Source organism: Balaenoptera physalus, assembly GCF_965194825.1.
Source record: "Balaenoptera physalus genome assembly, contig: HAP1_SCAFFOLD_595, whole genome shotgun sequence".
NCBI classification, from domain to species: Eukaryota; Metazoa; Chordata; class Mammalia; order Artiodactyla; family Balaenopteridae; genus Balaenoptera; species Balaenoptera physalus.
In genome coordinates, this window is record NW_028126147.1 from 405,471 (window position 1) to 433,139 (window position 27,669).

The 27,669-nt window shown below is 40.9% G+C and overlaps 1 long non-coding RNA gene and 1 pseudogene across 2 annotated transcripts; both read left to right on the forward strand.

The window, feature by feature from the left end:
- Nucleotides 1–174: 174 nt before the first annotated feature.
- LOC309653558 (myosin-8-like) lies at nt 175–23,915 on the forward strand (annotated as a pseudogene). Its single transcript has 33 exons — nt 175–285; nt 371–527; nt 2,885–2,912; nt 3,013–3,121; nt 3,205–3,297; nt 3,432–3,495; nt 4,803–4,901; nt 4,993–5,096; nt 5,252–5,390; nt 6,484–6,602; nt 6,680–6,829; nt 7,950–8,120; nt 9,023–9,341; nt 9,441–9,508; nt 11,144–11,230; nt 11,316–11,433; nt 11,793–11,916; nt 12,008–12,144; nt 13,600–13,855; nt 15,875–16,121; nt 16,214–16,390; nt 16,468–16,613; nt 16,698–16,788; nt 16,875–17,264; nt 17,697–17,823; nt 18,158–18,276; nt 18,404–18,600; nt 19,738–19,921; nt 20,006–20,171; nt 20,267–20,391; nt 21,328–21,636; nt 22,600–22,803; nt 23,778–23,915. The product of its transcript is annotated as a myosin-8-like (transcript).
- A 741-nt stretch (nt 23,916–24,656) lies between these two features.
- Nucleotides 24,657–26,385, forward strand: LOC309653557. The gene is made up of 2 exons (XR_014259250.1): nt 24,657–25,102; nt 26,108–26,385. It is a non-coding gene; the product is annotated as an uncharacterized lncRNA (long non-coding RNA).
- The last annotated feature ends 1,284 nt before the right edge of the window (nt 26,386–27,669 follow it).

Below are 27,669 nucleotides of genomic sequence, written 5' to 3' on the forward strand. Positions count from 1 at the left end.
TGAATGTATTTTCATGCCTTTATTTAAAAGACACCGAATAATATAATGGAAAGTGTCCACAACTGTAGTCTTATAATTAAAGCAGATAAACATAAATCCTACCTCCAACCATTAATACAAACTTGTCTCTTACTTTACTTGCCAGACTCTGTCAGAGAAGACCAAGTCTTCCCCATGAACCCTCCCAAATACGACAAGGTTGAGGACATGGTCGTGATGACCCACCTGCACGAGCCAGCAGTGCTGTACAACCTCAAAGAGCGTTACGCAGCCTGGATGATCTGTGCGAGCGCCCTTCAACCTCTCTTTATTCCACCTATCTCTCCAAGTAAAAACAAATCCCACACGTTGAATATTCTGATTTTCTCAGACCTGCTCGGGCCTCTTCTGTGTCACCGTCAACCCCTACAAGTGGCTGCCGGTGTACAACCCCGAGGTGGGGGCTGCCTACCGAGGCAAAAAGCGCCAGGAGGCCCCGCCCCGCATCTTCTCCGTCTCTGACAACGCCTATCAGTTCATGATGACTGGTGAGTGAGTGATGCATCTATTTACAGAAATGTGGAAATAGAATCTTTAACGAACAAACAGACTTTGGGCTTTGATTACAATAATACATTGCAGCCACATGGGGCTTCACTGCTTTCAAGAAACTTTCAGAGCTGTAATATCACATATTCTTCCCTGCAGCCATTCTATAGATGAGTAAAGTGAAGCTCACTGAATTCATTGACCTACCCAAGCTAACCCAGCTGGTAGCCAGAAACCTAGTTGAAATAATTAGTAGACCTCTGTAAACATATTTGTTGTTGCTTTCTCACATTTTTTACTTTCTGATTTGGACAGAAAAAAAGTTCAAGTAGATTTTTAAAAAATATCCACATCCACAGCAATCAAGGAAAATAGTTACCAGCCCTAGCGGGAAAGCTTTGTGAATTCTTTATCTTTAAAAGACACAGCTAATATCACTAGCCTTTGGGGTAGAACAGGAGTAAAGAAAGAGCTATGACTTTCCTCTCAAAGATTTTGAAGCATTTTCCTACAAGAATAGAAGAAAATAGAAATCCCTCTTTCTTTGAAAATATTTTTTTTAAGATTTTTTTTTTTGACGTGGACCATTTTTTTTTAAGTCTTTATTGAATTTGTCACAATATTGCTTCTGTTTTCTGTTTTGGTTTTTTGGCTGCGAGGCACATGGGATCTTAGCTCCCTGACCAGGGATCAAATCTGCAACCCCTGCGTTGGAAGGCAAAGTCTTAACTACTGGACCACCAGGGAAGTCCCGAAAATATTTTTTAAAAATTATATCAAAGTCTGTTATTCCTGTCTTATCAAAGCATAAACAAATGGCTTTGATGCGAACTGTAGGCCCAAATACAGCATGGAAACCTTTTATCGGCACACACCAAATGTGTTGCCTTTGGAAATATTCTAAATTCCTGAGTTTCCTGTTCTTCCATGAGATATTAGAAACTGGAGAAGATTTTGTTCCTTTTTGTTTTTTTTTATTTGATTGTTTGTTTTTTTGCACTGTTTTTAAATTGTCTTTTAAAGGAGAAGAGGGAAGAGAAAGGGATAAAATAGGAATCTTCCATTACAAATTGGCCAGCAGTTCTACAAGGATATCATGACAGGAAACTGTTGTTTAGTTGTCAGCAGAAGCTAGCTACCTTCCAGAAATTATCCAAATGTGGGCTCATTCCAGAGGTTTTAACACTTAGCAGTTGCATTTACACTGCTCTGTACACCACCACCCCTACAGAGGTCCCCACTCCCCCAAGTTTTGGGGCTGCTCCAAATTCAAGATTAGTTATCTCCAAACATGATTTTTGTATAAAAACCACCCCAAACTGTGGCATTTGACGAGGTTAGAGACTAGAACATTGTTTTCTTATCTATGCTCCCACTAGATGTGATATGATCTTTCTTGTATTTTCTTCTATTGGAAAAAGAAATCAAGCTGAATATTTTCCAAAATCTGTCTCTACTTCCCTGAATAGAGCTTTGAAGTTCTCTAAAGTCTATATCCACATCTAAATGGCACCCAAATTAGCATCTATTTCTCTGAATAGATTTTTTTAGATTTGAGAATGCTCTAAATGTGTCAGTATAGAATTAAAGATTTAACAAATCAGAAAATTGGTATATATCCAACATATCAGTCATATAACTAGTGACAATTTTTATTTTTATTACTTAGAAACGTGTATAAAATAAAAAGGAAAATAAAAGTAAATGAACACCAACATTTACAGTTCCAGATCCCTTCTTTTTTTAGTATTACCAGCTGTCAAATTCATATGAAAAACCAGGAGGAGGCCAGGTAGCAGAAAAATATATAAACTGGAAGTCAAATAGACCTAAACATCTTGATAAGCTATGTAACTATTGGAAAAGTCACTTATTTCTCTCTGGGTTTGTTTCTTCATCTGTTAAATGAAACTTCAGAATTGTAGGATTCTTACTGAAGTAGTTACAGATGAAATTATATGATGCCTGGAATTTTCTTTAAAATAACCAAGTGAGTTTAGGATGGGTGTACAGGTTATACAAAGTTGGCCAAATAATAACTGTTGAAACTGTATGATGGGTACATAGGAGCTCTTTATACATTATTGCCTCTACCTCTGTATACGTTTGAAACTTCCCATAGGTTTTAAAATTAATAATATTTTAAGAAGAAACAGATGATTCTTTGCCTCTCATTTTCATAAGTTTTACTCCAAGAGGCAAGTACTATCTGGGAGCTACACACAAAACCAAGATCACAGGCAACATCTTCAAAATGTTAAAAAGGATAAACTGATTAATCTTTACAGAGTCAATAATCTTTGTACTGAATGTGTACTATCTTTAAAAACTGATGGTCTTGATTTCTTTTTTACAGAACGTGAGAACCAGTCCATCCTGATCACGTATGTGATTTTTTTCTTCTTCTCTGGTTTGTGATGATCGTCTTAGATGTCGACAATGTGAGCTGTAGTTCTGATCTCTTCTCTGGTTTCTCTTTGACAGTGGAGAATCTGGGGCAGGAAAGACTGTGAACACGAAGCGTGTGATCCAGTACTTTGCAACAATTGCAGTTACTGGAGAGAAGAAGAAGGAGGAAACTGGCAAAATGCAAGTGGGTCTGACTGGCGTGTCAGAATCAAGACTGGCAGGGCGTGCAGGAAGCCCCAGATGTGAGGACTGTTCTTGCCTCTGCAGGGGACTCTGGAAGATCAAATCATCAGTGCCAACCCCCTGCTGGAGGCTTTTGGCAACGCCAAGACTGTGAGGAATGACAACTCCTCTCGCTTTGTGAGTCTCTGGGTCACAGAAGGGTGTTCTCAGGTCTTAAATGCCCAAAAAGGCATGTCTGAGTTATTAACTCAACCTCTTGTTACTCGTGTGCTAACAGTTTTGTATATAACATCATCTTTTTCACTTGCAAGGGTAAATTCATCAGGATCCACTTCGGTACCACAGGGAAACTGGCTTCTGCTGATATTGAAACATGTGAGTAACAGGACCATTGAAAATCAAACAGAGAAACAAGTGATGTCATTTGCAGGGATATTTTGCAACACTTGTTGAGCACTGAGCCTGCTGGCGGTGTTGCCCGTGAGCTAATGCCAAACTTATCCATAATCGCTGCGTGCTCTATTTACCTCAGTCTCAGACTGATGGCTCTATAACACATTCTGCAATTCCTGCCTCAGAAGCAACTATGACATTTTCTCCAGGAAAAACAGTAGGACTATCTATGGACTCCTATGAGTTATCTATAGGCTTACAATACATTTCTGTGATTTGCTCTTTTTTTTTTTTTTTTTTTAATTTATTTATTTATTTATTTATGGCTGTGTTGGGTCTTCGTTTCCGTGCGAGGGCTTTCTCTAGTTGCGGCAAGTGGGGGCCACTCTTCATCGCGGTGCGCGGGCCTCTCACTATCGCGGCCTCTCTTGTTGCGGAGCACAGGCTCCAGATGCGCAGGCTCAGTAATTGTGGCTCAAGGGCCTAGTTCCTCCGCGGCATGTGGGATCTTCCCAGACCAGGGCTCGAACCCGTGTCTCCTGCACTGGCGGGCGGATTCTTAACCACTGCACCACCAGGGAAGCCCCCTGTGATTTGCTCTTGATCTGAACTTTTTAATTTTTTTTAATAAATTTATTTATTTATTTATTTATTTATTTTTGGCTGTGTTGGGCCTTCGTTTCTGTGCAAGGGCTTTCTCTAGTTGCGGCGAGCGGGGGCCACTCTTCATCGTGGTGCGCAGGCCTCTCACTATCGTGGCCTCTCTTGTTGCGGAGCACAGGCTCCAGACGCGCAGGCTCAGTAGTTGTGGCTCACGGGCCCAGTTGCTCCACGGCATGTGGGATCTTCCCAGACCAGGGCTCGAACCCGTGTCCCCTGCATTGGCAGGCGGATTCTCAACCACTGCACCACCAGGGAAGCCCAATCTGAGCTTTGGTAGGTGTTTCCAAGGTAAGTCCCTCACCAAAGAATCTAAGGTGATCTGAGGAAGGAGGGGATATTAAGGATCAACTATAATACAGAGGTCGCAGGTCATCCATATGCAAAGTTGATTTTTACTAGAGCATGCATACTTCACCCTCTGCTCTTAGATGGTGAGAACCTTGGGTAATTGCCATACGTATTTGGAATTCTTACATGTAGTACCAACAGGATCCATCATCACGTTGAAATCTCAATGGAGCCGAACGTCATGTCCCCAATTTTAGCCAAAGACACTGCAGTTCATTTAATATCTCAGCAGCATTGATATTTTTTCTAATTCAATGTCTATTTCCCTCTCTTTCCAGATCTTCTAGAAAAGTCTAGAGTTACTTTCCAGTTAAAGGCAGAAAGAAGCTACCATATTTTTTATCAGATCACTTCCAATAAGAAGGCAGATCTGATTGGTAAGGATGAACTTAAGTTCACAGACAAAAGTTAATATTTTTGTTAACAACTTCTAATGTAAAACATACACCCTGAATTCTATGTATCCAGAAATGCACCTGATCACCACCAACCCATATGACTATGCCTTCGTCAGTCAAGGGGAGATCACAGTCACTAGCATTGATGACCAAGAAGAGCTAATGGCCACTGATGTAAGACACACACTCACTTTTTAAAAATCCATTATGTATGGAAATGACAATAGCAACCACACTATAAGTGTGGTTACCTTAGAATATAGAGTAAATTCTCCAAAATATGTTAAGTCTCTTCTGCCCTAACTTTGTCCTGTCATTTCTCCTGGCAGAGTGCCATTGACATCCTGGGCTTTACTCCTGAGGAGAAAGTGTCCATCTACAAGCTCACAGGGGCTGTGATGCATTATGGAAACATGAAATTCAAGCAAAAGCAGCGTGAGGAGCAAGCGGAGCCAGATGGCACCGAAGGTACCAAATGAACCTCCATCTGGGTTTAAATTAGAGAATATGGCAAGAAAAAAAAAAGGTTATTCTAAACTCACATTTCCTTTGTAGCTGGACTTCTGAGGGGCAGGTACACATTTACACACACTGCATGCTTTCCTCACCCCCTTTCCCTCCTCACATCTCCATATCTCCATCTTTCTATGCAGCCCAAATGAACCCTAATAGCCACTTGCAAGGATACATCTAAAAAGCACAACCTGGGGCCAGATCATTAGAGAGGGAATGAGACAGAACCATGAGCTTCCTTTGCCTTAGCAATGGCGAGAAGGTATATAGGATAACTTGGCATATTGGTCTATTTCAGCACCAGCTGGGTAAACCTAGTGGAGGGATACAGGGTCTCGCCCAAACACAGAGCTGGGGTTGGAGGACATCTGTGCACATGTGTGTGTGTGTTGTCTACATTTAACCTTCAGACAATCTAGGTAACAAGTAAGATAAAAAAGAAACTGAGAAAGAAAAATCATATACTCTATGTATGGAAAGAACATGGAACTTACAGGATCTACCACGGAAGCTAAAGTTATCTGCTCCTTTAAGCCTTTCCTGACCACCCTGGCTCGACATTCTCTCTCCCTCATTTACATCATAGTCACTGACAAAATTTTTGAAGGGGACTCTGTAGGAATCATGCACTAAAATTTAATCCTCACATTTTCAGATAAAGAAACTAATTCGTTGAGGTTAAATTGGGAGGAGCTAAATTGAGATAAGGTGTATTTATCTTACCTTCCACCCCCACCTACTGTGTCTTAAGAGCAGGGACTCTGGCTTTTGTGTTACATAAATTATTTCCATAAACACTGGACATATTTTTATTGTTGTTAAATTTCTCAGGAGTTGCTTGCAACAAATCACCAAAGGCCAGTGTAACTGACTGACCATTTATTAGCAAGTACATGCTCTAATATACAGAGAGACTCACCTGATCTTCTATAGAATTATTTAAAGCTTTTTATTTATATAATAACGAAAATGGATGGAGGAAAATGGAAAGACTACCTTGAAGAAGTATCTGCTGTTAAACAACATTCCTTGAATTGTGTCTCTGCAGTTGCTGACAAAGCTGCCTATCTCCAGGGTCTGAACTCTGCTGATCTACTCAAAGCCCTTTGCTATCCCAGGGTCAAGGTCGGCAATGAATACGTCACCAAAGGCCAGACTGTGCAGCAGGTAAGCGCACAACCTCAATGAATCACACACATCCCAGGCCTTTCATAGTGCCAACAAACATTACTCTGTCTATGAAGGTGTACAATGCAGTGGGCGCTCTGGCCAAAGCCATCTACGAGAAGATGTTCCTGTGGATGGTCACCCGCATCAACCAGCAGCTGGACACCAAGCAGCCCAGGCAGTTTTTCATCGGGGTCTTGGACATTGCTGGCTTTGAGATCTTTGATGTGAGTTTATCTTCATATTAATAAAAAGTGGGAGAAAGGCAATTTGGGTTTTGATATACTGAGTATTATTATTCATTTACACTTGTAGTGTCTACATTGCTCTCTCCAGCATGGCACCTAGAACGAAACAGCTAGGAGGTAACTGGATAATAACAGAAGTAATAATAATAGCTAACATTTATCACGAAGCCTGTATTTCTGGCTTCTCTACTAAGCACTTCAAAATCTTACCTCATTTAATCTTCACAACAACCCATGAAGGAGTAACTAATATTACTTCTAATTACATGTGGAGAAACAGATGCAAGAAAATCAAAACACTTGCTAAAGATCCTCCAGCCATATAAGGCAAAGCCACGACAGGAACCTGGCTATGTAACGTTTGGTCCATACACAAGGTACCGCCCATGGAGGAGAAACGGCCTAGAGGTAGAAGCGTAGTGACAGTTCATAGTCTTCCCTCTTCCAGATTCATCTGACACACACCATTTCCCCTCTGGGGCATCAGCTTTATCATCTATAAAATGAGGGTGTCAATTATTATAAAGACTCCATCAGATCTTCAATTTCTATACCACATCAGGTCCCCACTTTCACAGACCTGACAATGAGGATTTACCAAATGTTTGATATGAATAGAAGAGCAATTAGCCTATTAATTTCACTCTGCACATCAACTAAAGGTCTTAAGAAAAGCTTTCCTTAATAAGGTGACGCCAAAAGTGAAAATGTGACCTTTATCTTGAATGGGGGGGGTAAAAGAAGTGAGGCTTTGTAATGAATTACTTTCACCCTTAAATCTGAACCATAACTCATAGGATCATGGTTATACTTTTAATGCACATTTTTGCCCATGCAGTCTTCAGAGGTGGAAAGAGGTAGATTCTACCAGAACTCTTGCTGTGTGATTGACAGCTGTGCCTTTAAATAATGCTCAGAAATCATGAAAAGGGTTCATGTCAAAAATGATTATTTTTTCCCTGGGATTTCTGAAGAGACAACAGTCAGTTTAAACTTTATTTCGTTATTGTATTCCACATATTTTCAATAAAAGATTTTTCAGTAATGAATTCTACTGCTATAAAAATCCACTTAATGTTGGAAATTTGGTTTTGTGCAGTTCAACACCCTGGAGCAGCTGTGCATCAACTTCACCAAGGAGAAACTGCAACAGTGTTTCAACCACCACATGTTCGTGCTGGAGCAGGAGGAGTACAAGAAGGAGGGCATCGAGTGGGAGTTCATCGACTTCGGGATGGACCTGGCCGCCTGCATTGAGCTCATCGAGAAGGTCTGTTTGACTTCTAAAGGAAACCCGAACTGAAAGGATAACTTTCCCAAGTGCCTTAAGCAACTCCAGAATGTATTACTGTAATCTTAAATAGACTGATATCAGAACAAGTTAGAAAATTACTTTAGAAATGACTTTCTCTTTTCAACTTTTACGTAAGAAGAATCAGAGAGTGTTTAGCTTCATTTTGTCATAACAAGTTCTGTTCTAACACTGACTCAGATCCAAGTTTAAAGCAGCATCTCTATTGAGATGGTCTGCTTCACTAGAAGAACTACCTCATTTGTTCTAAATCTATCTCCACTATGATCCAAGATGTCAACAATAGAAATAACTATTTTCTAAATCAAAATTAATGCACAGGTCACACAGCTAGGGCTTATATCAAAGGTAACCTGTTTGGAAGTCAAGAGTCAAATTGCTATGCTTCTTCATAATCTATCTTTAAGGGATTAAATGCACAAAATGTCTTAAATAAGGTTTGCATTATTTATACCGTTAAGTTATTGCATATAAAGTAAACATCATTCTAAGTCAGTAAGTCCTTTTCATAGAAAAATGAAACTCTGACAATAGATTAATTCACCAAACAGGGGAAAATGTGGTAATCACATAATCACAGAACATTTTAATAAGTCGCCCCCACTTATGCAGTGCTGACATTTGGAGTTTATATCCAGCTATTCTTTAAATTGAAAATAATGCTATGGATTGAATGTGAGAAAGAATGGTGGAAAAGTCATTCTAGTGATAACAAAAGGACCTCTTTGAGCTATGACCCTGGTTTACTTTATAAATATATTTAATTAGGAGTGCTCATAATTCAATCAAACGACAGCCACTATGTCTATATCTTTTGAGACCAGATAGGTTGACACCAATGTCTACTTTTCTGAATTCAGCCACTGGGTATCTTCTCCATCCTGGAAGAGGAGTGCATGTTCCCCAAGGCCACAGACACCTCCTTCAAGAACAAGCTGTATGACCAGCACCTGGGCAAGTGTGCCAACTTCCAGAAGCCCAAAGTGGTCAAGGGCAGGGCCGAGGCCCACTTCTCGCTGGTTCACTACACGGGCACCGTGGATTACAACATCGCCGGCTGGCTGGACAAGAACAAGGACCCCCTGAACGGCAGTGTGGTTGGGCTGTACCAGACGTCTGCAGTGAAGACTCTGGCCAGTCTCTTTTCCACATATGCTAGTGCTGAAGCTGGTACTTTCTGTGCCCCTGATCTAAATTAACCTCTCCCCACAGAACTTTCACATACCGTTCCAGCCTCTGGGACTCTACTTTCGTTGATGGGTTTTCTTTTTATCTTAGACAGCGGCGCAAAGAAAGGTGCTAAGAAGAAGGGCTCTTCTTTCCAGACTGTGTTAGCCCTTTTCAGGGTGAAGTACAAATTTCATTCGAAAAATCTGTTCAGTTTCTATGACTTATCATAATTAGGATAAGAATAAAGGATTTAGAATAAATTAGGAGGGAATGGAATGTTAACAGGAATTACTTCAAATATTCCTTCTTGTCAGGGTACAGCCAAAGCAATACTCCTCCTGTAGGGCTGAATGTTTTACCTCTTATTCCTTATTATGCTCATCTAATGTATTCAGGAATTCCAAAATGCCCTTCGAAGCTTTCTCGCTATATAATAAGGCCGATTTTTAAGGAAGCACAGCTGAACTTCAAAGGTCTCCCTGTGGAAAGCCTTATCTTTATTCCACTAATGTTGCCCTTTGAGAATGTTCCTGAGTTCCCCTTTGAGAATTGAGCCTGAGACACACCCTTTAGGACATCCTTCCACCAAATCACATCTTTGTCCTCTGAGGTGGATTTAATTTTTTGTAATAGCTGAAAATTATCTAAAGCCAAACCTAGTGATTTAGATTGATGATTAAGATAGAAAAATCTCTCTTAAGAATAACAGTAATAATAACATTACTACAAATAATGTGATTCTCTTAGATGGCTTAAAAACTGGCTCTTCTAAAGGGGAACATATGGAGCATCTGGTCTAATGGTTGCTTTGTCAGGATTTCTATGGCTAAGTCTCGTTCTTTTTAAAACTAAAATGCAGATACTATGTATGACCTAAACAAGAAAACAGCCCTGTTCTTTTTTTCTCACTACCAATTTGCATTATTTCACCAAATATGCCCTTGTTTCATCAACTTATCCTTGTACATAATTGCAAGATTAGAAACTCACATTACTCACTTTATTTCCTAATAGTTAACTGAGATATGAAAAATAAAGCACCTCTGCCTTCTCAACGAATATACCTAAGAAATACTGAGAAATAGCTACTTGCTAGTTTTCTGTGGTGGAGTAAAACACCACTGTCTGTCATAATCAGTTACTCTATTTCTGGAATAACTCCCCCCATATGCTTCAGACTGTGATCATTCTCAGGTACCCAAGATCCACTCACACAAGGTCATGTAGTCTTATGATTTTAGACTCTTCCAGAAACAAAAACCAAAAAACAAGTGGTTACAGGTCCCAGGGAATAATACACTCAAGGAAGGAATGGCAAACATTGGACAGTGGCTAACCTAGGTTACCACTGTAAACTACTACTGTGAAACATATTAGCGCAGAGAGAGATGAAAGAGGCCTTAGAGGTAATCTCAACTATTTTCAGATGAGGCCCAGAAAGAGAAAAAGGATTTTATAGAGTCAAGGAGCTCATTAGTGGCAAAGCGAGACTGTAGTCTTTTGTCTTCTGATTCCCGGTCAAGAATACTTGCTGTGTGTCAAGGCTACTGAATTTGCAGTTTGTTTACAGGATAGATCCTAGGTGTCATAAATGAATACCAGGGAGAGCTGCATTTCTTCCCAGCACTTTAGCCTTTCAGTTATTTGGCAGGCTAGAACTCTTGAGACCTTTAAAACACAGGGCAACTGAAGCCTCATAGACTTTTACCTAATATAGTTAAGAAAGTGCCTAGGTTCGTTCCATATAATTACCAAAAAAGGCAATCTGAAATAGAACTTTCTCATCAAGTCCCTTCTACCTGGTTTTCTAGGAATATTTAAATAAACTGATGACCAACCTGAGGAGCACACACCCTCACTTCGTACGGTGTATCATTCCCAACGAAACCAAACTCCTGGTAAGATCTAAGAGCATGAAATAATCAAACAGGCACAAGTTTGAAAATTCAGTGCCCAGTAGTAAGTACTCTGATTTATTTTTAGGCGCCATGGAGCATGATCTTGTCCTGCACCAGCTGAGGTGCAACGGTGTGCTGGAGGCCATCCGCATCGGCAGGAAGGAGTTCCCAAGCCGAATCTTATATGGGGATTTTAAACAAAGGCTAGTCTCCCTCTGTCATATTTCACTGAATGCTGTGACTAATTAATCATTTTCACTGTTGTCCTCTGTTCATTGTTTTTATGTATCCTGCTTCATCAATACTACGAAATTAAGTCAAATAATATAGTCTTGTGGTGCAAGAACAGAATACAGGCTAGAGAAGGTGGCATTTCTTAAAAATAGGATGGAAGCATGCATTAGCTTGTGGAAAAATCATATTGTTTCACTACCTGAACCTAAAAGGACAGCTGGATTTTCTACTTTTGCTTTTTCTCTTTTTACTGACTTTTTTTGGTGTCGTTTGGTTTTCATATATGATCACACCTTCCTAATCATTCTTCTTTTCTTCGGCTGAACAGATACAGAGCTTTAAATGCAAGTGCTATTCCAGATGGACAGTTCATTGACAGCAAGAAGGCTTCTGAGAAACTTCTTGCCTCTATTGATATTGATCACACCCAGTACAAATTTGGACATACAAAGGTATGGCTATCACTTACACCTGATCCAAGTCCTCTGCCATGGCTGGATCTCCTGTAGTCTGGGGATGATTTGGAACTCTCCCTCTCTCCAGGTTTTCTTCAAAGCTGGCCTGCTGGGTCTTCTGGAAGAAATGAGAGATGAAAAGTTGGTCCAGATTATAACAAGAACTCAAGCCATCTGTAGGGGATTCCTAATGAGGGTAGAATATCAGAAGATGTTGCAAAGGAGGTAACCATGCAGAGGATAAGGACTGTATGGTCTCTTAGAGACTTTACATCGGTCTTCCTTACTCAGTAACTCTTTCATTTTGTGGTTAACATGCACTTCTCACCCAGTTCGGAACTCACTCTTACAACACATCAGCCTCTGCTTAACCCCTCACACTGAGATTCCCTTCAAAACTTCTCTCCTCCCTCAGTTTCTCCCTTTCACTCATCTCACATACAGCAGCAGGAATCATTTGCAGTAAGCACTATTTTCATCATGCCGTATCTGTTTGCAGTTCCCCACGGTCTCCCACATCAAATCCAAGTTGCCTGTGTGTCTGTCAAGGCCACTCTCTATTCCCTACCTCATCTATCATCTCCCACCGCACAGCCTTTTCCAGCCAGGCTAAACAATTTGCTTATCTCCTTCTCTCCTGTTTGTACAAGCCCTCCCCTCTCAGCCTAATTTATCTCTTTACCAATTCAAGACTTCCATTTCCGCTTCCTCTAATTAACCTCATCCAACCCATCCACCCAGCACTACTGCATTCCCTGTCCTTACACACACGTTTTGCATTCATTTTGCTCATCTGTACTTATTTACTTCTGTGGTATAAGTGTTCCCAAGTCTTTTCCATGTGTCAACATTATGGTTTATGTCATGATATCGGCCTTCTCAGAGATATGGTTATTATAAATTGGACCTACAGAAATAGAATCTCCATTTTAACAAGCTTGAAGAGGCACACACATTGTTATAAGGCAGGTAAACCTTGCCAGTCTATTGCTACAGTGTGCAGGAATATCTTTTATTACTATTTTAAAATGTTATTTAAATAAAACAAATTTTGTAGCTAAATGCTCTTCAGACATTAACAATCTAACTGAGCAGGTAAGAAGTAGGCATTTGAAAGGACTTGAGAAAAGCCAGTCTATTATGTGAAGAAACTAACAAAAGTTGTTTATGGAGTAGATAATTCGGCAGCAATTAAAATAAGAGGAGAGGTTTCAAGGAAAACAGGATAAACCATAAGCTCAATTTAGGTGGGCAGTTAGGAAAGCAAGCCATGCCCTTTCAAGGCCAAGCAGCACAATTAACTTACACCTGCCACAGCCACTCCCAAGTCACTAATATTGTGATTTCTCAAATGTTCTTAAAATGGTACGTGTTGCTCATATATACAAAGTATTCTTCCTCTAAAGTCAGCTTCTTTGCTAATGTGACAGGGACTTGAGAACACACAATCGTTCAGTATGAGCAGTGCACATTAGCAAAGTGGTCATACTGAGGACCGCTCTGAGTGTGAGGGCGTGTGTGTGTGTGTGTGTCCTGCATATAAAATATACAGAATTTGACACATCATTTACATGTGGGGGGGGGTCATTAAAAGGGGAGTTTGTATGTAAAAAAAATAATACTAACAATAACATTGTCTCTAATGGATCAATCTACACTGATACTTTTCGGTCATTTCAGAGAAGTCCTTTTCTGCATCCAGTATAATGTACGTGCCTTCATGAACGTCAAGCACTGGCCCTGGATGAAACTCTTCTTCAAGATCAAGCCCCTGCTGAAGAGTGCGAAGACAGAGAAGGAGATGGCCACCATGAAGGAAGAGTTCCAGAAAACCAAAGATGAACTTGCCAAGTCAGAGGCAAAAAGAAAGGAACTGGAGGAAAAAATGGTGACTCTCTTGAAAGAGAAAAATGAGCTGCAGCTCCAGGTTCAATCTGTGAGTACTCTGTGTGCTGAATGCACCATGTCATGGAAGCTTTTCTGGAATTCACATGCACTCTGGATTTACAAATGGCCTTTTCTTGAAAAAGAAAATTTCTAGTTGCTTTTTTCAGTATTTCACTTAACTTTCAATATTCCTGTGAAGAAGTAAGGCACCAACTACTTCCAAATTGCAAATGGAAAATGGGAGATTGAAGAATTTATTTAACAATATCACAAATTTAATAGGCATGAAGGAAGCAGTTTAAAGGCAAGCCCCCAAATCTCAGTCATTTTACTCATCTGCCTTGCCTGCTTCATCCCAGTCTTAAGAGCCCTATTTCCTGAATACAAGTGTATGAGATTGTATTTAAACTCATAAAAGACAGTTATTCTTATTTCTCTCTGTATCTCTTTTCCTCAACCCCCAGGATTTAGCTCAATAAATTCATTTGCAGTTACTTAAACTGAACTACCACGGTGGAAGACAGAGCTAGTGACCGCTGTGATTCTTCCTTTGATACTGATCCTGAGTTCTCAAGGTCTCTGTTTATTGGTTAAAGAAGAAGTTGTAATCAGAGTGGGGGTAGGCTTGGCATCAGCACTCTGGCCAAATACAACCTCCCATTTTCTTGGTCCAACAAGCCCAACAATGTCATGAAGAAATCTGTAAAAAAAAAAGGATAGTTTTCTTAAAATGTTTAAGCTATTTTCAACTTTTCCTTCTGAGAAGTTCACTTATATGAAGGTTACATTTTCCCAATCACAGCCTCTTCATCTTAACCTCTTTTCATAGGTATTATCATTAGTCAGTGAGTAAATATATACTGAGTGTATGACTATTAAAAATAAAAGCGGGGCTTCCCTGGTGGCACAGTGGTTGAGAATCCGCCTGCCAATTGCAGGGGACACGGGTTCGAGCGCGGGGTCTGGGAAGATCCCACATGCCGCGGAGCAACTGGGCCCGTGAGCCACAATTACTGAGCCTGCGCGTCTGGAGCCTGTGCTCCGCAACAAGAGAGGCCGCGATAGTGAGAGGCCCGTGCACCGCGATGAAGAGTGGCCCCCGCTTGCCGCAACTAGAGAAAGCCCTCGCACAGAAACGAAGACCCAACACAGCCATAAAAATAAATAAAAATTAAAAAAATAAAAATAAAATAAATAAAATAAAAAAATAAAAGCAAAGGAACCCTGGAAGGCCTCATTATCAAAAGTTTAAGCATTTTAAAAAACTTAAGATATAAACAAACACTGAGAAGTTAAAGAAATTCCCCAGCCCAGAGTAATAAGGTCGTGGCTGAACTGATTTTTATGAGTCCTTTAATCATTTATAACAACCTCATTGAGTTATGTAGTTTCTCAAAATTACAAGTTCTTATATAGTCTAATATTCATTTTGAGACTAATAGGTAATTCTTAAAATGGAAATGGAAACCTTGGACAATTATACAGCACTGTTATGGTCTATCAGGGAGGTTTTGAGTACATGAAAAATGCTTCATGGAAATGTATTTATAGGCATAATCTTACGTAGTTTTCCTTTTTAAAATTTAATGTAGCAACTAGTTGTTTGAGGCAAGTAGGGAATGATCAAAACCAAAACTAACCAATTTGACTAAGTCAAAAATCTTTGAATATTATAGTTGAAATGCTCTTAGCAATCATTTATTCCAATCCTCTTAATTACATGAGATAATTGAGGGTAAGAGGAGTAAATCAATTTGCACAAGGTCATACATATGGAGGCAAATTTGGGACAAGAACCCAGGCTTCCTTTGGTCCTTCCACTCTTCTACACAATACTTTTTAAAATAGTCAATTGCTTCAATCCAGTCATTTTTCAGCCTAATTTGCTTCTAAATCTATAGTGCCATATCTAATTAGCTACATTTCTCCAGACAATGGAATGATGTTCAATTAATTTATATTCATACTGAAAAATTCATTAGCATTCAGTAAACACTACTACTTTGTGTAAAGAACAAGTTCAAAATAAGTAACAATTCTCTAAACAGCTCAGCAAATCTCTCCACAGGAAGCTGATGCGTTGGCTGATGCAGAGGAGAGGTGTGAGCAACTGATTAAAAACAAAATCCAGCTGGTGGCAAAGATCAAGGAAGTGACTGAGAGAGCTGAGGATGAGGAAGAGATAGATCAATGCTGAGCTGACGGCCAAGAAGAGGAAATTGGAGGACGAATGTTCAGAACTGAAGAAAGACATAGATGACCTTGAGCTGACACTGGCCAAGGTTGAGAAGGAGAAACATGCCACAGAGAACAAGGTATGAACTATATTTGTATACAGCATATAGAGACTCTGCCATCTAACTAAGCTGCTTTAGAGCAGAGATAATCTCTTCCTTAACCTTTCTAGGTGAAAAACCTCACAGAAGAGATGGCAGACCTGGACGAAGTCATAGCTAAGCTGACCAAGGAGAAGAAGGCCCTCCAGGAGGCCCATCAGCGGACCCTGGATGACCTGCAGGCAGAAGAGGACAAAGTGAACACCCTGAACAAAGCTAAAGCCAAGCTAGAGCAGCAAGTGGATGATGTGTGTTTTTAATACCCATTTGAAAGTTTTTTTTTAAATATACTTTCAATTTTTAACAAAGTTTATTTTCTCATTAGCTTGAAGGGTCTCTAGAACAAGAAAAGAAACTTCGAACGGATCTAGAAAGAGCCAAGAGGAAAGTGGAGGGTGACCTAAAATTAGCCCAAGAATCCATAGTAGATATAGAAAATGACAAACAGCAACTTGATGAGAAACTTAAAAAGTAGGAACTCCAGAAAAAAGATTCTATGCAACATCATCTTTCAATTCGTATGGGTACTAATACGCCTTGTTCTTCTGTCTAAAGGAAAGAATTTGAAATCAGCAATCTGCTAAGCAAAATTGAAGATGAGCAGGCAGTAGAAATTCAACTGCAGAAGAAAATCAAAGAGTTGCAGGTGAGTCATCTCACCTCCATTTGTTTCTGCACCCAAAAAAACTGAAATTGAGATGAGTTCATGTTAATGTGCTGTGTCACTGCCAGGCCCGCATCGAGGAGCTGGAGGAGGAGATCGAGGCGGAGCGGGCCTCCCGTGCCAAAGCAGAGAAGCAGCGCTCGGACCTCTCCCGGGAGCTGGAGGAGATCAGCGAGCGGCTGGAAGAGGCCGGCGGGGCCACTTCGGCCCAGACTGAGATGAACAAGAAGCGGGAGGCCGAGCTCCAGAAAATGCGCAGGGACCTGGAGGAGGCCGCCCTGCAGCACGAGGCCACGGCGGCCACGCTGAGGAAGAAGCACGCGGACAGTGTGGCCGAGCTGGGGGAGCAGATTGACAACCTGCAGAGGGTCAAGCAGAAGCTGGAGAAGGAGAAGAGTGAGCTGAAGATGGAGACTGACGACCTTAGCAGTAATTCAGAGACCATTTCCAAAGCCAAGGTACCCAATACTGTCTTTAAATGAGCAGAGTTAATAACCTGTAAGAACCCTCATTGTTCTCTGGCATTAAACACTGGTTTGTAGGCAGTTTATAGCACTGATCTAAAATTTTGTATTCTAATCTATTCCATTTTATTTCATTTTTTTAAAATACTGGATATAATTTGTTAAGATTATTTCCAAATCTACTTTAAGTATCAGTGTCAAGTATCACTGGGATAAATGAATGAGTTCCAACAATGAGCACTTTAGGGAGATTATGCACCCGTCTTACTTGAATCCTAGCATGTTCCATAGAGTTGGTGCCATAAGTTTCTACTCACACTTGACATAAATTTATTCACTCTAAAAATATTTTAAGAATCCAGTGGTAACTTTTTTTTTTTTTCACTGTATTCAATGTCTCATCTTTCACGGGTACATGTGCTGTAGGGAAACCTTGAAAAGATGTGCCGCGCTCTAGAAGATCAAGTGAGTGAACTTAAGACAAAGGAGGAAGAGCAGCAGCGGCTGATCAATGACCTGACGGCTCAGAGAGCACGCCTGCAGACGGAAGCGGGTAGAGATTTCCCTCAGTCCCGCAATTATGTTCTAGACAAAAGCAATCCCAGGGGTTCTGAATTAACAGCAATACTCCCATATTAGAGGAGAGTAATCAACTATAGGAATTTGCTGAGCGGGTTAGAAGAAATAAAAAAAAGCAAGAAAGAATCAGCAGACTAGTTTATTTGTTACACTACAATAGCAATGCTGCTTTTTAATCTAGCCAATTCTGTAACAATATTTATAATTAGATAAAGTATATATTTGTCATATACATATAATTATATATACAAACTTTAGGCTTGTTTGTTTATGCCATGAACAAATTCCTTTACTTCGGTAATTCTTAGGTGAATATTCCCGACAATTGGATGAGAAAGATGCTTTGGTCTCTCAGCTTTCAAGGACCAAACAAGCATCTACGCAGCAGACTGAGGAGCTGAAATGTCAGCTAGAGGAAGAAACTAAAGTAAGTTTTACCAAAAGTATTCTCGACTGATCAAATCTAAACATATTCAGTTAGGTTCTCCTTTAAGTGTATAAATTAAATATCACTGAAGAAATGAATTTAACTCACTGAACTCATACTTCCACAGGCCAAGAACGCCCTGGCCCACGCCCTGCAGTCCTCCCGCCACGACTGTGACCTGCTGCGGGGACAGTATGAGGAGGAGCAGGAAGCCAAGGCCGAGCTGCAGAGGGTGCTGTCCAAGGCCAACAGCGAGGTGGCCCAGTGGAGAACCAAATACGAGACGGATGCCATCCAGCGCACAGAGGAGCTGGAGGAGGCCAAGTGTGTACTGTGAACTCTAGAGGAGGGACATGACATGGTTTCCCAGCTGCCCAACTCAGCAACTCCCAGAAACAGCTGTGATGATGATGATAACATAACAAAAGCAGAAGCTACCCTAAGTGCCATACTGTGTCAAATACTATCCTATTATTAACTCATTTAGTTTTCATAGCAACATTACATTGTATTATTATTCGTATCCCTGTTTTACAGATGAGGAAATTGAGACTGTGAGAGGTTAACCAACTAACACAAGAGCATATGATTAATAAATAGTACAGCTGGGATTAGAACCAGACATTCTGATTCCAGAGACCACCTTCTTAAGTATTGTAGTACAAAGACAGATCTCTTGAAACTAATGTTGGAGGCCATCTGAACTGTGCATAATGTTCAGGGTTAGTCTGAATAAAGTAAAGCCTTAGTCTGGGTACAGACCAAAGGAGACCTTCAGGTAGATCTTCTAGAGCATTACGGCTAAAGGTTTTTGTGTACCTTAGGCATGTATAGTTGGCACACAATTGGGAGTAAAGCAAGAATGTAGACAATTCAGAAGGAATAAAAAGAAAAACCCTGCCTTTGCTTAGACTACATGAATTATCCTGATTTATTTATCCATTCCTCTCTCAGGTGAGACTGACCAAATATATATTATTAGAAGAAACTGGCTATTTTTCTCTAGGAAGAAAAGTATATAAAATAAAATGTAAAGTCTGAGAAAGCAAAAGAATATGCCCAGTATATCTGTGACCAATAAAATATCTAGTTAGTCTCAAATCCTTTTTGGAATGAGATGAGATATAAATCAATCAATAGAACTGCTCTGGCTAATCATTCTCCATACCATACTCAATCAGAAGCCCTGAAAATCCTGAAATCATATGCTGTAAGATACATACAATGTCAGCTCCAACAATGGCCTCTAACAATTCAAAAACAAAAAGGACTTGAGTCCAGTTGTTCACCACTTTGGACCTTTTCACAGTTTAATCCATCTGGAAAGTAGTTCTGGCTACCACAGTTTTGAAAACCATGCTACTTGACATTGTAGAAAAAGGACTATGAAAGGGGGTTGAGGAGTTTAGCACTTGCCCCTGTTCCTGACCTCTCTCCTTAACTGCCTGGCTAACTTTTCAGGAAGAAGCTGGCCCAGCGTCTGCAGGAAGCCGAGGAACACGTAGAAGCCGTGAACGCCAAATGCGCTTCCCTTGAGAAGACCAAGCAGCGGCTCCAGAATGAAGTGGAGGACCTCATGCTTAATGTGGAGCGGTCTAATGCTGCCTGCGCGGCTCTCGATAAGAAGCAAAGGAACTTTGACAAGGTGGCCCAACCTGCTCAAACTCCACCGATGTTTTACTTAGTCTCCCTTTCTCCTTCCATTAGCTGACAGTTTACCGCTTTTCAGGTCCTATCAGAATGGAAACAGAAGTATGAGGAAACCCAGGCTGAACTTGAGGCCTCCCAGAGGGAGTCCTGTTCTCTCAGTACTGAGCTGTTCAAGGTCAAGAATGCCTACGAGGAATCCCTGGAACAACTTGAAATGCTAAAGAGAGAAAATAAGAACTTGCAGCATGAGTGCTCTTGAACTTCCCTACCCTATATGGCCCTGGAAAGACCTTTCCATGTTATATCAGTCTGACCACTTCTCCCTTCTGTTCACCCACAGAGGAGATTTCGGACCTCACTGGGCAGATTGCTGAGGGAGGGAAGCAAATCCATGAACTGGAGAAAATAAAGAAGCAAGTGGAACAAGAGAAATGTGAAATTCAGGCTGCCTTAGAGGAAGCAGAGGTATGTATATTGATGTTGTGGGGGGAAAATCAAAGATAAACATTGGTGGAAACACCACTGTTTTCATTGGGCAATGGTACTATGAGATGGATCCATTATTACAGAGCAGGTGAGAATCTGAACTCATATAACCTTTATGAAGGGCAATTTGGCAATAGTTATCAAAAGTCTTAAAAATGTAATAATATGACCTATCAGTTCTATTTCTAAGAATCTATCCCAAGAAAATTATCCTAAATGTAGGCAAAGCTTACACACAAGATGTCCAATCCAAAAACAAGGTAAAGCAAACTATAGAACATCCATATGATGCAATTTTCTACAGCCATTAAATGTAGTTAATATGGGGAAATATTTATGGTAGAGGATAATTTTTAAAGCAAGACACACATTTGCATATACAATAGAACTTTATCATGTATAAATATATATAAATAGGAAAAAAACTAGAAAAAAATGTACCACATTAAAATTGTGCCTCTAAGTGGAGGCAAAATAAGAAGGTTTTGTTTTTATAAATTACCCCACATTCCACAATGGACACATATTTTGTAATCAAAAATATGGATATGTTTTAAAACTGAGAATTTCTACAACAGGAATCACATGAACATTTTAATTTATAGAACGGGAGAGAATTCCTGTTTACTACACATAAGTTTAATCATATAATTTTTGTTACTACTCATATGAATAATATTTGTATAGCACTTTATACTTTACAAAGCACCCTTATTACAGAGTTGCCCAATAAAGTCTATGACTGAATAAATTAAAGGATGATTTACCTAGTAGGGTCCTAGAGCTGTTTTATTATACTTTGTAATATTAGACAAACTGATATTAATAAGAGTTTGGCTCACAAGGGAATACCCTCCAAATATTCATTTTCCATTATTAATTGATTATTAATTAATTGATCACTGTTTTGTTAAGGCACCTCTTGAACATGAAGAGGGAAAGATCCTGCGTATCCAGCTGGAGTTGAACCAAGTCAAGTCTGAAGTTGATAAGAAAATTGCTGAAAAAGATGAGGAAATTGACCAGCTGAAGAGGAACCACATTAGAGTCGTGGAGACCACGCAGAGCACACTGGGTGCTGAGATCAGGAGCAGGAATGATGCCCTGAGAGTCAAGAAGAAGATGGAAGGAGATCTGAATGAAATGGAAATCCAGCTGAACCACGCCAACCGCTTGGCAGCAGAGAGCTTGAGGAACTACAGGAACACCCAAGGGATCCTGAAGGTAGATGGGTCCACATTAACAGCCCAGACAAGTCAGGGAAGTGACCCGTCTCCCATTCATCACAACACCTTCTTGTTACACCATCCTTTTTTTTTTTCTTTTAACAAATTATACAGTTCATAGTATGGAGGTAGCTAAAAATAAATACACATAGAATATATATTTATTTATTTTTGGCTGCATTGGGTCTTTGTTGCTGCACGCAGGCTTTCTCTAGTTGCGTCGAGCAGGGTCTACTCTTCGTTGCGGTGTGTGGGCTTCTCATTGCGGTGGCTTCTCTTGTCGCGGAGCATGGGCTCTAGAGCGCAGGCTCAGTAGTTGTGGCACACGGGTTTAGTTGCTCCGTGGCATGTGGGATCTTCCCAGACCAGGGCTCGAACCCATGTGTCCTGCATTGGTAGGCAGATTCTTAACCACCGCACCACCAGGGAAGTCCGAATATATTATTTTTAAAGAAACGTTCTATAAAAGAAAAAACAGAAGCCCAGAGATAAGCTATGATATGAGAGAAATTAAAAGACTTTGGCACCAATAGGCCTGAGGTCAAGTCTTAGTTTTGTCACTTACTAGCTGCCTGATTTTAGGCAAGTTATTATAACCTCTCAGAACCTCTGTTTCTTCTACTAATTAAGAATGAAACTACCCACCTCATAGGGTTACTTGTGAGGATGAAGTGAGAAGACAGATGTCAAGTGCTGGGTACAGCATATGGAAAATGCTCCATAAATTTTAGATACTGGTGACTCACACATGAAAAATAACAAGTTGATGGCATAAAACACAACAAGAATCAGTCTCCTGATAATCCTCTCTCACCTAAGCAGGTGACATCCCCATTTTCATGCTCCTTCAAATGACAGGCCTGTCATTTCCCGTTCCTGGCACCAACCCATTCTTCCAGTTCATCTCCTGGGATGTTCACATCCTCTTCAGAGTGTCTAAGCCTTTTTATTAACTTAACAGGATACCCAGCTCCACGTGGATGATGCTCTCCGGGGCCAAGAGGACCTGAAGGAGCAGCTGGTGATCGTGGAGCGCAGAGCCAACCTGCTGCAGGCCGAGATCGAGGAGCTGCCGGCCACCCTGGAGCAGACGGAGTGGAGCAGGAAGATGGCAGAGCAGGAGCTCCTGGACACCAGCGAGCACGTCCAGCTCCTGCACACCCAGGTGGGACCCTCACATCAGACAAATGCTGGTGTACTGTAAAGTGACGAATCAGAATTATAATATGGAAGTACGCTATTTTTATAAATATGTGTATATTTAAAAGGATGGGGGAGATGCTTTAAAATATTAATTGCAATTACCTAGAAGTGATGCGATTATAGATGATTTTTTGCTGTGTGTTCTTTTTAAGATTTTCTACCAAAACGGGGCAGGGGTATTACTTTTTTTACTTAAAAAGATTTGACTAGATTATTTTGAAAACCATGGTGTGGAATAAACTTGAATAAAGATATCTGTTGACTCCAAAATCTGAAAATGTTCCGCGTAGCGTTTCCCATCAGGAGCGCTTCAGCGTTCAGCACTGCTATGTTCACAGTCCCTGTGCCTTGCAGGACACTCAGCATCGCTGACCAGCCCGGGCGTTAAATGCAGTAGCACGCCCTAGTTATTCTGACAACCACAAATATCCACCCCCATACATTTCCAAATACCCACTGAGGTGATATTGCTTCCCTTAGAGAACCACTGGGTTGAAATTTTAAGAAAATGTTTCGTAAGAGCAATTCAGTATTCCCCAAGGGAGCAAACCATTCAAGCTAACAGAGAATAGATTCCTTCTAACTGAGAAACTCTCAGTGCCAGGCTCTCACAAAAAGAATCGACTCTTTTCTAATATTTCCAACCTTTTAAGGACAGAACACTAGCGATGTCTGGTTGACATATAATTGAAAGAGCAATTAACTAATATAGACATTCTTGAACCTCCATGTCCTTATGCATAAATCAGATGGACATTGGGGCAGTGGCGGGGCGGGGTAACCAACCTTGCAAAGATTAACATTTTGCACTGAACAAATATTTAAAGTTCAGTGAAATGTTGCCATTAGTCCCCTGCATAAGCCAACGAGTAAGACATTTGTAAAATCCCAAGTGTGCAAACTGCAAGTCTTGTAAATTTCCACTACTTTTAACAGAACACCAGCCTGATCAACACCAAGAAAAAATTGGAAAATGATGTTTCACAACTCCAGAGTGAAGTGGAAGAAGTAATTCAAGAATCGCGCAATGCAGAAGAGAAGGCCGAGAAGGCCATCACTGACGTGAGCAAATGAGCATTTGTTTAATGACACTGTGTGTTACCTGCCATTACCAGGTTTATTATACTGGTTTATTTACTAATTAGGCGGCCATGATGGCAGAGGAGCTGAAGAAGGAGCAGGACACCAGCGCCCACCTGGAGCGGATGAAGAAGAACCTGGAGCAGACGGTGAAGGACCTGCAGCACCGCTTGGACGAGGCTGAGCAGCTGGCCCTGAAGGGCGGCAAGAAGCACATCCAGAAGCTGGAGGCCAGGGTGGGTCTCTCAGTCTCTCTGAATCCGGGAAGTGAAAACGGCACTCCCCCATCCTTCTCTCTTCTTGTATATTGATTCCCATCCTTATCCTGTGGCTGGGGACAGCCACCCAATATCGTCAGTAGGTCCTGAGTTAATTAACATCCCCCAAAACTGACTATATAAGTATCTTTCTTGATTGTAGGTACGTGACCTTGAAGGAGAGGTTGAAAGTGAGCAGAAACGTAATGCTGAGGCTGTTAAAGGTTTGCGGAAACACGAGAGAAGAGTAAAAGAACTCACCTACCAGGTAAGGGGAAGAACTTTCTAGAATATCCAGACTTCCTGCACAAAGGGAAATTGAAAACCTGGTGACTATGTGGTACTCAAAAATAGCTACATGTTAACTCGATATACATAAGGGGCAAATGACACAATCATCTATCACAGACCCTTTCCTAAGCTAGGAAAATCAGGAAGGCCTTTAGAAAATCGTGTAAGTGAGGAACGAATACAGGTTTCAAAGACAGATAAACTGGTATTAGTCCTAGTTTGGCCTCTTACTTTTTAAACTCGGATAGGTTACCTAACACTCTCAACCTTAATTCATCACCTGTAAAATAGAATAAAAACATCTACTCACCAGAGTAGGGAGGTAAGGATTAGAGACGTGTATAACTCTCCAATATAGTGCCTGCACACAGTGGACATTTAACAAGAGTGGCTACTGTTAATACTATGAAGGAAGCCTCAGAGTTGACCACATTTACCCCAGGCCCACCTGCCATCATATCAAAGTGATTTACTTCACCACCTGTAGTGGGTTGATTTTGTTGGATTCAATGCAGACCATTTTTTTCAAACTTCCAGACTGAGGAAGACCGCAAGAATGTTCTCAGGCTGCAAGACCTGGTAGATAAATTACAGGCAAAGGTGAAATGATACAAGAGACAAGCTGAGGAGGCTGTAAGTATCTTTAAGCCCTTGAGGGAAGAAGGAAACTTCGTTGGGGGTAGAAAGTATATTAAAAGAATGTGTTAATGAGAAAGAAAGAGACCAAGTAAGAATATGTCATTCTTATTTTAAGAGAGATGATATAAATATGAATTTACCCCCAAATCCTAATTATAGAATAAGACCTCAAGATGAGATATTTTTATTATTAAGCAATTTGTAGGGGTTGGGGGAAAAAAAGAAAATTCCAAATAACCCACCTTACTTGATAGCTGCAAAGAATATCCAGCAGAAAATCTAACACCATGATAAATATTCCTCTCCCTCTAGAAATGCACAAAATCAATTGTTCCCAAAAGCCAAACAGAAATCTTTTACCCCAGCTGACTCCTTCCCTCACTACCACTGTCATCAGCAGGGACTTATCCCTGCACATTCGCTGTAGCAAATTAGGATGTGTTGGAAGATTCTCCAGCTTCACTTTTCCTGGTTGTTCCCCACTCTTCCAGACACAATGTAGTGGGAAAGAGGTAAGAAAAGGGAACACGAAAGGGAGAGGCACGAATGGTAGTAAGTGCAACCAACAAAGGGCATACTTTCTTCCTATCCCCATCCCCCCACCCGCAGCGTCTCTGTATACCAGAGTCAAAATATATGGCAAAAACACTTCAACTGGGATTTTCCCAAAGTTAGAATTTGACCTTACATTTACTGTCTAACCTCTGTGAGCGAGCGCACATGGGTCTCTTCCTCCTTTCCACTCAGTCCATACATCATAAATAGACTTCACGTATACATGGGTTTGACATAATGAGCTCGTCTCTTCCATTTCAAAACTATTTCTTCTTTCATTCTTTAGAGTAAAAAATGTAACTGAAGTTACAAGTTCTGCCTGGATTTGAAATCAGATATGAGAAACAAACCGTAAGAAGGAAATATCTGAGTTGAGGAAATAATCCTGTTTGTGACAAGTGCAATGAGAACCACAAAGTCTAACTCTCACAACTTTATTCTTAGGAGGAACAATCCAATGCTAATCTTGCCAAATTCCGCAAGCTCCAGCACGAGCTGGAGGAGGCCGAGGAACGGGCTGACATTGCTGAGTCCCAGGTCAACAAGCTGTGGGTGAAGAGCCGGGAGATTCACACACAAGTCAGTGCAGAGCGAACACATCTGCCTGATGCTGCCAAGGGGCTGAAGAAATGCACAAAATGTGCTATTTTGGGTCACTTGCTTTGTGATGTTTTTCTCTTCATGTTGAATAAATAAAAACTACAGTGAACTGATAAACTGAACCAGACTCATTTACTTCCAAAATTACTTATTCTCAAACACAGTTCTCACCTAGCTATTATTATTCTAACATTATATATGGCTTTGTGGAACATTCAATATCTGTACCTCCCTCACCACCCCGCATCCCCTTTCCCATCTCCAGCTCCACCACACACACACACAATTATCTTTTACTGGACTTAATTTTATTAAGTCTCTCTAGATTGTTACAAATTACTAAGGAAACCACTCACTGAGGTTACCCCTTCAGACAGGACACACTCATGCACCCACTCCACAGGTGGTTACTGAGCATCTACTATGCGCCGGGCACTGCTCTCAGTACTATGGGAATAGCAGTGAACAAAGCATAGTTCCCTCCCTCTGGGAACTTATATTCTGCAAGGAAAGAAAGGCAGTCAACAAATAAGAAGCTGTGTCTACTATATTTAAAATAGATAATCAACAAGAACCTAGTGTATAGCACAGGGAACTCGGCTCAGTATTCTGTAATAACCTAAACGGGAAAAGAATTTGAAAAAGAATGGATACTTGTATGGGTATAAGTGAATCACTCTGCTGTACACCTGTAACTAACACATCATTGTTAATCAACTACACTCCAACATAAAATTTTTGGAAAAAGATCTACAAAAATATAAGAGGCTGTGTAATGTGTCAGGTAAGTGCTCATGAGAAATAAAAAAAGTAAGAGGGAGGCAGTTAGTACTATGTAGAGAGGAGTCAAGCAAGGCCTCTCTAAGAAAAACACATTTGAGCTGAGACCTGAAGGAAGCAAGAGGATTCCAGGCAGAGGGAACAAAAGAAAATGCAAAGGCCCTTAGGCAGGGGCAGTTTGGCATGTCCCAGGGACAGGAAGGAGGCCAGCAGGGCTAGAGGAGAATGAACAAGATAGTTACGGCATAAGAGAGGAACCTGGGACCCCAGGGATCATGTAGGGCTTCAGGGCCACCTGAGGACTTTTTTCTTCACTCAGAGTGAGATGGGAAATCTTTGGAGTGTTTTGAGCAGAGGAGTGATATTAACACACATTTTAAAAGAATCACTCTGGGGACTTCCCTGGTGGCGCAGTGGTTGAGAATCTGCCTGCCAATGCAGGGGACACGGGTTTGAGCCCTGGTCCTGGAAGATCCCACATGCCGCGGAGCAACTAAGCCCATGCACCACAACTACTAAGCCTGTGCTCTAGAGCCCGCAAGCCACAACTACTGAGCCCGCATGCTGCAACTACTGAAGCCCTCACACCTAGAGCCCGTGCTCTGCAACAAGAGAAGCCACCGCAA